Genomic DNA, 7573 nt, shown 5'->3' with positions numbered 1-7573 from the left:
TACACACACACGAGGGAGACGAGGGAGGCATCCTCCACAGGGTCTACCCACACAATGGTCCTCTTCCTCCAGTCCTCCAGTCATAAACGTGGGTCCTTGTGCATGTGCCTAGTATATTTCAGGATAACTGGACAGGGGACTGTCCCACTGGACAGTCTCCATGTGGGATCCAGGCTATCTGGGACAGAACACTGCCGCGCCAGGTATCCAGCCCTTTTAGCCTCTAAACAAAACAAACGAGCTTGAGTCTCTATTCTCCAGTGGGATTAACACATGGTTCTGAACAAGCTAAGGACCCGGTTTCTTTCAGCACTGCGAGCCCCAGAGCTGAAGATGTCTTTATCTGCTGGCCGTGTGGATGCAATCAGGCAACACTTCAAAAGACACCACAATGTTCATCTATTTTGCCCCAATAAGTCTCATTTCTGGAAATCTCTTTTAAAGAAAAAAATACAAAATGTAAGGGGGAAAGCAAAAACACAAAGATCTTTATTAAGACTCTCTTTATAGCTAAAATGAAAAATATATAGAGAAACAAACGGTCAACAAGAGAATGCCATGCAGCCATTTGAAAAAAAAAAAAAAAAAGAATTCTACATCAACACTGAAAAAGATCCAGAAAAAAAGGATAAAAATTAAATGTACATTTACAAAAAGAAAAGACAAAGTGCCCACGAATAAAGCCTGTTAGCCTAGTAGGAATTTCTCCTTTTTCTCCAACTTTTCCCTTATGATTTCTTTCAGTGCCACCAGCGAAGTGGTACAGACCCAGAGCTCCCCGAAGTTTGTGTGGGAAACACACCTTGAGTAACACCGCCTTGAGAGAACCTATTGGCTAGACCTACCTGGCACCCCAGAGATAAAAAGCAGCACAGGATGCCCGAGGTCAGAGTTGTGATGTGGCAGGGGTGGGGGGTTCCTTACTTGTATTCAGATTGTCACTTCAGACGGGGATGGGAACCTCTGACTGTTAGGCAGAGTCATGAAGATGAAGGGAACCCCCTAGGCGAAGGGGATCTTCAGACCACAGGCATTGTCCACTTGCAGGACAGTTCTGAGGTCCCAGACCTGGATCTGAAGGAAGACCAGCAGTGCCCTGAAGGGCCCCTTCGCACCTTTAACGGACCAACTCCCCTGCACTCGAGGTGGCCCTTGCACTGGTGGCTGGGAGCGGAAATGGCCCTTGCTCGTGCTGAGCTGAAAGTGCTTCCCCATCACTGCTCCCGTCTGTCCTGTGGAACGACCCAGAACATCAGTCCCAGGCCTGTCAGTATTGGCAAACATCTCCTCCCAATTCTGGCTTTTTCTAGGACAAAGGCCTCGATCTCAGGTCCCTTGACAGTGCAAGATCTCAGTTACAGGGGAAGATGCCCACCACTCAAGGTTCTCCTCCAGCCCCATCGGACCCAGGCACTGGTGTGGGGTGCTCTCTGCTCGCTGCTCTGGTCTTAACTCTATCATTCAGCCCAGGGCAGGATTTGCCTTTCCAGTAAGCTCACCTTCCTTGTACTTCCCCGTCAACCGCACTCTGCTGCCATCCCTCTTAGAGCTCTAGTTCCTCCTCACAGCAATGAAGGAAGGCCCTATGTGGTCTAGACCCAGTGCTGGGCCGCCCCACGTAGGTACTTGAGCCCTCAGAAGGCTGTGAACAGTCAAGTCTGGGGGAAAGGAGACGCAAGACAAAAGGACATTATTACGGTGTTTTTTTTTTTTTTTCCATTTTTCTTTTTGCACAAAAACAGTCCATTTATTCAAGTGTTCTCCAGCACAAGTACATTAGAAAGGAGCTTTATTATATTTTTTCTGGGCACAAAAAAAAAATGTGATGAAGGCGGAACTGACAGACTTTCTACATCTGCTGTACGCATTGACCTCTTTAATTATTTCATAAACAGCTATGTCACGAGCATCACTTACACAGAGATACAACAGAACACCAGGAGGGCAGGGTGGGACCGCTCAGGGCCCTCACCCACACACCCCTCCCTGAGTGTTCCAGAACCAGACTGTGAAATGTACATTATTGTCAATAAATAGAGAAGCAACCCTAAAAAAAAAAAAAAAAATACAGTGGTGAAAGGATGCTGGAACCAGGAAAACAAAACAATAAGGGAAAAAGAGGAACTCAAGAGAGGCAAGAGGGACGGGGAGGGAAGATTCTGGAAGGTCCTGCATTTAGCTGCGTGGAATGTGGAGTAAGGAGCTCTGCCACTGGGGCCAAAGCGAAATCGTCTGTAACAGTAAAAGTGATGACCAAATCAGCTACGGAGTTTACTCTTCAGTATGAATACGTGATTTCCCACAAGTAAGTAAGCACCCGCTACTTCAATGCCTCAGCTAAAACACATGAAATCGCTCATTTAGTTTTCAAGTACAAAGTTAAAATGCCTTTTTAATAATAATATATCAGAGTAAAATAATAGTCTCTTTTAAACTCCACTACAAGAAAACAAAACAAACAGTCATTGTCCAGACAGCAGACTTAATTTAACAATATATATTTTTAATAAAATGTTTTAGCACCTTGTTGAGTCACCTCCTCCCTCTGCGTATTCTAAGGAATTTCGGCATTTTTGTTGTCTGTTGAATTCTAGGGCTGTGACGTAAAATGGGACTAAGGTGATGCATTAGACCACTGCTCATGTCCTCAGGCACACAGCTGGGGCCGCCAGACTGGGCGAGGGGGCGCTGCCAGACTGGGCGAGGGGGGCTGCCCTCAGGAGTTATGGGGTTGTAAGAGCCCAGGGGCCTCTGGTCTTGGCAAAAGTGGCCACTAGCATAGGTCCCTGTCCTCTCTGCTCTGACCCTGTCCTCTCTGCTGACCTGTTCGTTTCTCCTTCCTGCAAAACTACACGGCCCAGGGTGAGAGACAAGTCACCAACCAAAGGCCCACCTTAGCTGGGTCTCGGGAAACCCCTCAGTACAAAGGTCTTGGACAGATCCCCCAGGCGTCCTTTACCAAAACGTAAAGGCTCGAGAGCTCGTGCTAGGCCAGTGGAGTTCACCCTTCCATCGAACCTGCTCCCTTTACTCCTGGGCCCTCCAACCCCGGCACACAGGAGGCTTGGGCAGGGGGTGGCCAACACTTGCAGTTCACCCGATTCCACAGGAAATGGCTGGAAGGGCCACTGTAGCTCCAGGCTGTCCTCCCTACCCCACATCGCTGCCGTCTTGAGGGACTCAGGGGAGGTCTTGGTTTCTGCATCCTAACAGAAAGGCAGCTCTCCTGAAAGACAGCTGTAGTGTCAGCCCCAGCCACACACACTGGGAGCGAGCGGGCTGAGGAGGCCGGTGACACACTCACACGCCTCACCTATGGGACCAAAATGTGACCTGGCTCTGTGCAGCTCCCACCAGAACCCTGGCCCTCTGCTCCCAGACCGAAGGAAAGCAGCTCTCAGCAGGGCACACGTGGCCTGAAACCCACGGCTCCAGGGCCCTGCAACAAGGTTCCTGAAAACGACACTCTAATGATAGGCACAATCGCCACAGCAACTCCATTCCAAGAACAGTGACAGAAATTCAAAACTGCCTCCGAGATCCACTCTGCATATAATCAAACATGGCGCTAGTAAAGCTTGCAGTTAACCCTGTAAGAACGTCTAGGCGGCTCAGCAGGACTGCCCTTCCGGCCTGACAGGACTCTGTGCCGGGGGCTGCGGGTTCCCACCCAGGCTTCCCCAGAGTGGCCAGCTAGGCAGGAAGTGTGGGGTGCTGATCCCGTGAGACTTCAACACCAGCCTGCCTTCCTGCTGGGTCTGCCAGTTCCAATCCACAGCCTAACTTGCCCTAACCACACAGCGTCTCCACTTCCGACTGAGCCCAGGCCTGTTTCAAAAGCTCAGAGGTCCTGGGTGCTCTTTGGAGCAGTTTTCTGATGTTCAATAGGTGGGACATTTGAAACCAAGGCTAGAGAACGTGACCAGGGCAGGCTCGTGCGGTGTCCATCAGCTGCAGGACGGCCTCTGCTCTGCACCTGCTGGCTCCCAGCCGACACTTCTCACATCTGCCCGAGCACTGCCCAGCTGGTCCCACAGGGGGGGTTAGCACCAGCCAGCCTGGTACCCGAGGGGCTCGGCTGCCGCCCGCTGGAGCTGAGCTTCTTCCTCAGGCAGGCCAGGGCTCTGCGCCCCGGCACTAGCACTGGCTACCTCCCCCGGGCAAGAGCCCCGATCTCTTTGGCACCATGCTCCACTTGGCATCTGCAGGAGGCTGCGAGTTCAGTCCTTAAAACTGTCACTTTGGGGGAAGCAGGCCTGCTCTTTGAAAAGAGAAGCCAGAGGACACACTCAGGAATTTTCCCTAGGCCTTCTCCGTTTCTCTCCCTCCATCGGCTCCATCTACCCTCAGCCCCACTGACAGCAAATGAGTGACTCCACCCTAACTCGCGCGTGAACACCCTGCAGCACAGCTCTCCTTTGGAACGTGACCAATACCTGTCCCCCGAAGCCTCTCAGCATCAGCAGTGGATTAAGAGCATCGCAGCCTGAGTTGGCATTTTCTTAAGGCCCCCTGCACCCTAATTCTGTGTAACCAAGCCCACAGGCTGGGCTGGAAGAAAAGCTGGTGATCTTGTTAAATCCTGTCCCCATGAAGGGGACCTCAGTACCCAGGGAACATCTGGTCCATCCTGGGGCCCGGTTCAGTTGCTAGTGGGCAGGAGCAGGTGCTCTCAAACAGCTTGCCTCCTGTGCCCAGCACTCTCTGAGCAACCGGGCTGGCCCATGCCACTCTCTTGGGCTTGCCACGTCCTTGGGTTCTAAGTCTCTTCTCAAGTCCCTACACTTGGTGAGCACTGGGCCCAACAAAGGCAGAGCTGGGCCTCTGGGAAGGGCTAACTCCTTCAGATCCATGGCAGAGGGCTTGGCATTGGAAGGGGAAGGCCCCTGGAACCTCTGTCCTGGGAGCTGGGAAGACCTTAGCGCTGGCCAGCGGGGAGGGAGCACCTTGGACTGCCTGAGGCAGCCGTCCTCCCCCCAGCCCTCCTGGAGTGGTGCTGGTGGACTCCAGGCCAGAGCGAAGCCCGTGGGAGTGAGGAGGGGACGGGCAAGCACCGGTTAGCATGAGGACTCCCACGAGGGGGCAGGTCTCCCTCTCCCAGCTGCTCCAGCCCCACCTGGGGCCCCCTGCCAGGCCATGGAGCTGACAGGAGGCAACTAGGTGTGACGTTATAATCCAGCCTGTTGAGGAAATGAGTAGGTTGGAGCCCAAGACTCAACACCCCAAAAAGGAGCGAGTAACTGGCCGCCAGCTGTGTGAGCTTACTCCTGAGCAATGAGCAAGGGATGCAAAGCCTTGGTCTAGTTCTGTCACTAATTACTAATTTGCTTTATTCAAAAGGTGAGGTTCACTGTCCCATTTTTTTTTTTTCCCCAATGGAAGCCCCCTGGCCAAGACAGATCTGGATGTCGATTCGATTTTGGTCGGGGGAGAATAGGTAGGGGGAGTTGAGGGCTGACTTGACTGGTGCCTAGAGTTGCAGGTCAGTATCACAGGTTGCTAACAGAAGAATCTTTTGACATCACCAGGGGCAAAAGAGATAGAACACTACCTGCTAGAGGAGAGCACCTGCTAAAATAGAACCTCCTCCTCTTCCTGCCTGCAGCACCTAGCAACTTCTGGGACTGACGTTCACCTGCAATCAGGGCAACAGAGGTAAATAGCTGCACGGCTGACTCCACAAGTCCTGAACGCCGGGGAGAAGGGTGCTGGGAGCTCCCTGGTGTGTGTGTGTGTGTGTGTGTGTGTGTGTGCATGTGAGTGCGCTCGTTCTGCATCAGTACAGAAACATGTTCCTGTATGTGTGCGTGCGTGTGAGAGAGACTGACTGGGGTGGGGCTTACGTCTGCAGCAGGGACTGGGGCTCAGCATAGAGCCCGCTCCCCCACTCCCCACTCCATAATATTTCTTATACATGACCCTATCTATGTATTTATATAGCGCCTATCACCATAGGCCCCATCTTTCTAGGGATGCGGACTTGGGACCATGTGCTTGACGGCACACCTCCCAGCTCTGCCAGTCCCAGGAGGTGCCATCCCCCCTCCCATTATAAAATATATATCTCTATATGCCACATATCTACACCCCATCGATCCAGGCAAGCACCTGCCCGCTGGGCCCTCACCCTGGAGCCAACAACGCCGTTCCTTGCTGCCACCAGCGGGCTGCCCGCCTTGGCAGGAAGTGGGGCCAAGTGCTGGGCACTTGGGGCTCCAGGTGCTGCTGACTCGAGGTAAGAGCACAGCTGTCATCAGACCAAGTACTAGAAAAGAAATACACACCACTCCAAGCACGCACACACACGGGAGAGAGACGGCCCGGTCCTCCCTCCAGCCCTGACACACCCGACAAGAGGAGGGGAAGTAGAAGAGAAGAGTGACCAGCCTGGAAGGCAGGCCTCGGGAGCCCTCCCGGCTGCCCAGCTGTCACCGCGCCCAGTGGCCCACCTGGCCCGAGGGGTGTAGAGCCAGGGCACCAGGGCCACCGCGAACTCAGAAGCACCCTGCTCCCTGCACCTTGGTTTGAAACCTAAAGGGAAGGGTGTTGGGTTTTTGTTTTCTTAAAGAAAATCTTAAAACAAACATAATTATAACCAGAACCATAAGAATAACTATAATAAAAGGTGTCATCAGCCTCCCAGTATAAAACTGCAGCCTTTGGAGATGACCAAAAACATCACATTCCAGGGGCCGGGAGCCGCCTTGTGCAGAGGGATGGATGGTGGGGGCCTCATAAAAGAACACACAAAAGGCGACTTAGACAGGAAAGCACCAGTACGTTTTGTATGTTTTTTTATTTGCTCCAGGTGGGGTTTTTTAACTGTCACTTTCCCACACTCTGGATTAATTCTGATCCCACCACAGGAGCCCTCGAATTGGCTAAAGTGAAAAATTGGGAATGGAGACTCCTCCTCGCCCTGCCACTTTGCCGAGGGAGTCTCCTTTTAGACAAAAATCAAAAGGTTATTGCATGAGTCTGGATGAATTCCTCTCTCAGCTTTCCACGGTCCCAACCACCTCATCTAACCCCCTCTTTTTGGCAGGGAGAAGCAGGAGAACGCAGCTCTCAAATTCTCCTCCTTCACCTTGTGAAACACCAAGGGGAAAAACCCACCAGGATAGTCCTCTTCCGGCTGTCTCCCTTTCTCCATCCTCGGTTAAAACCCTTTGCACATAAGGCAACGTGGAAGCTGATGTTTTTACTCATCTCGCTGTTTTAAAGCACCATTATGAAGTCGAGTTGTACAGTAGTTAACAGTACCTTTTATATATATATCTCATATCTATCATATATATATAAACTGTAAACAAGAGGTAACAGCGGCTTCTAGAAACTGATTTTCTTCAAGGTTTCCTGCATGGTAGGCACCTGAAATACTGTAGAAAAGTGTCTTGTGTGGTGTTCTCGTCTCCCTGCTTCTAGCTGGGTTCTGTTCTGCATGACCAGGAATGGTGCTGGCATGACAGCTCAGTGGCTGGGAGGGAATTCTGCCACCTGAGTGTCTCTATTTTCTGTCCCCTGCTTGTGCTCCTATCTGATCAGGCTAGAGACAACAACAAAAAAAAGATAT

This window comes from Tupaia chinensis, unplaced genomic scaffold, assembly GCF_000334495.1.
Source record: "Tupaia chinensis unplaced genomic scaffold, TupChi_1.0 Scaffold139757_1, whole genome shotgun sequence".
In the NCBI taxonomy this organism is placed as follows: domain Eukaryota; kingdom Metazoa; phylum Chordata; class Mammalia; order Scandentia; family Tupaiidae; genus Tupaia; species Tupaia belangeri.
Note: the sequence above shows the minus strand (reverse complement) of the source record.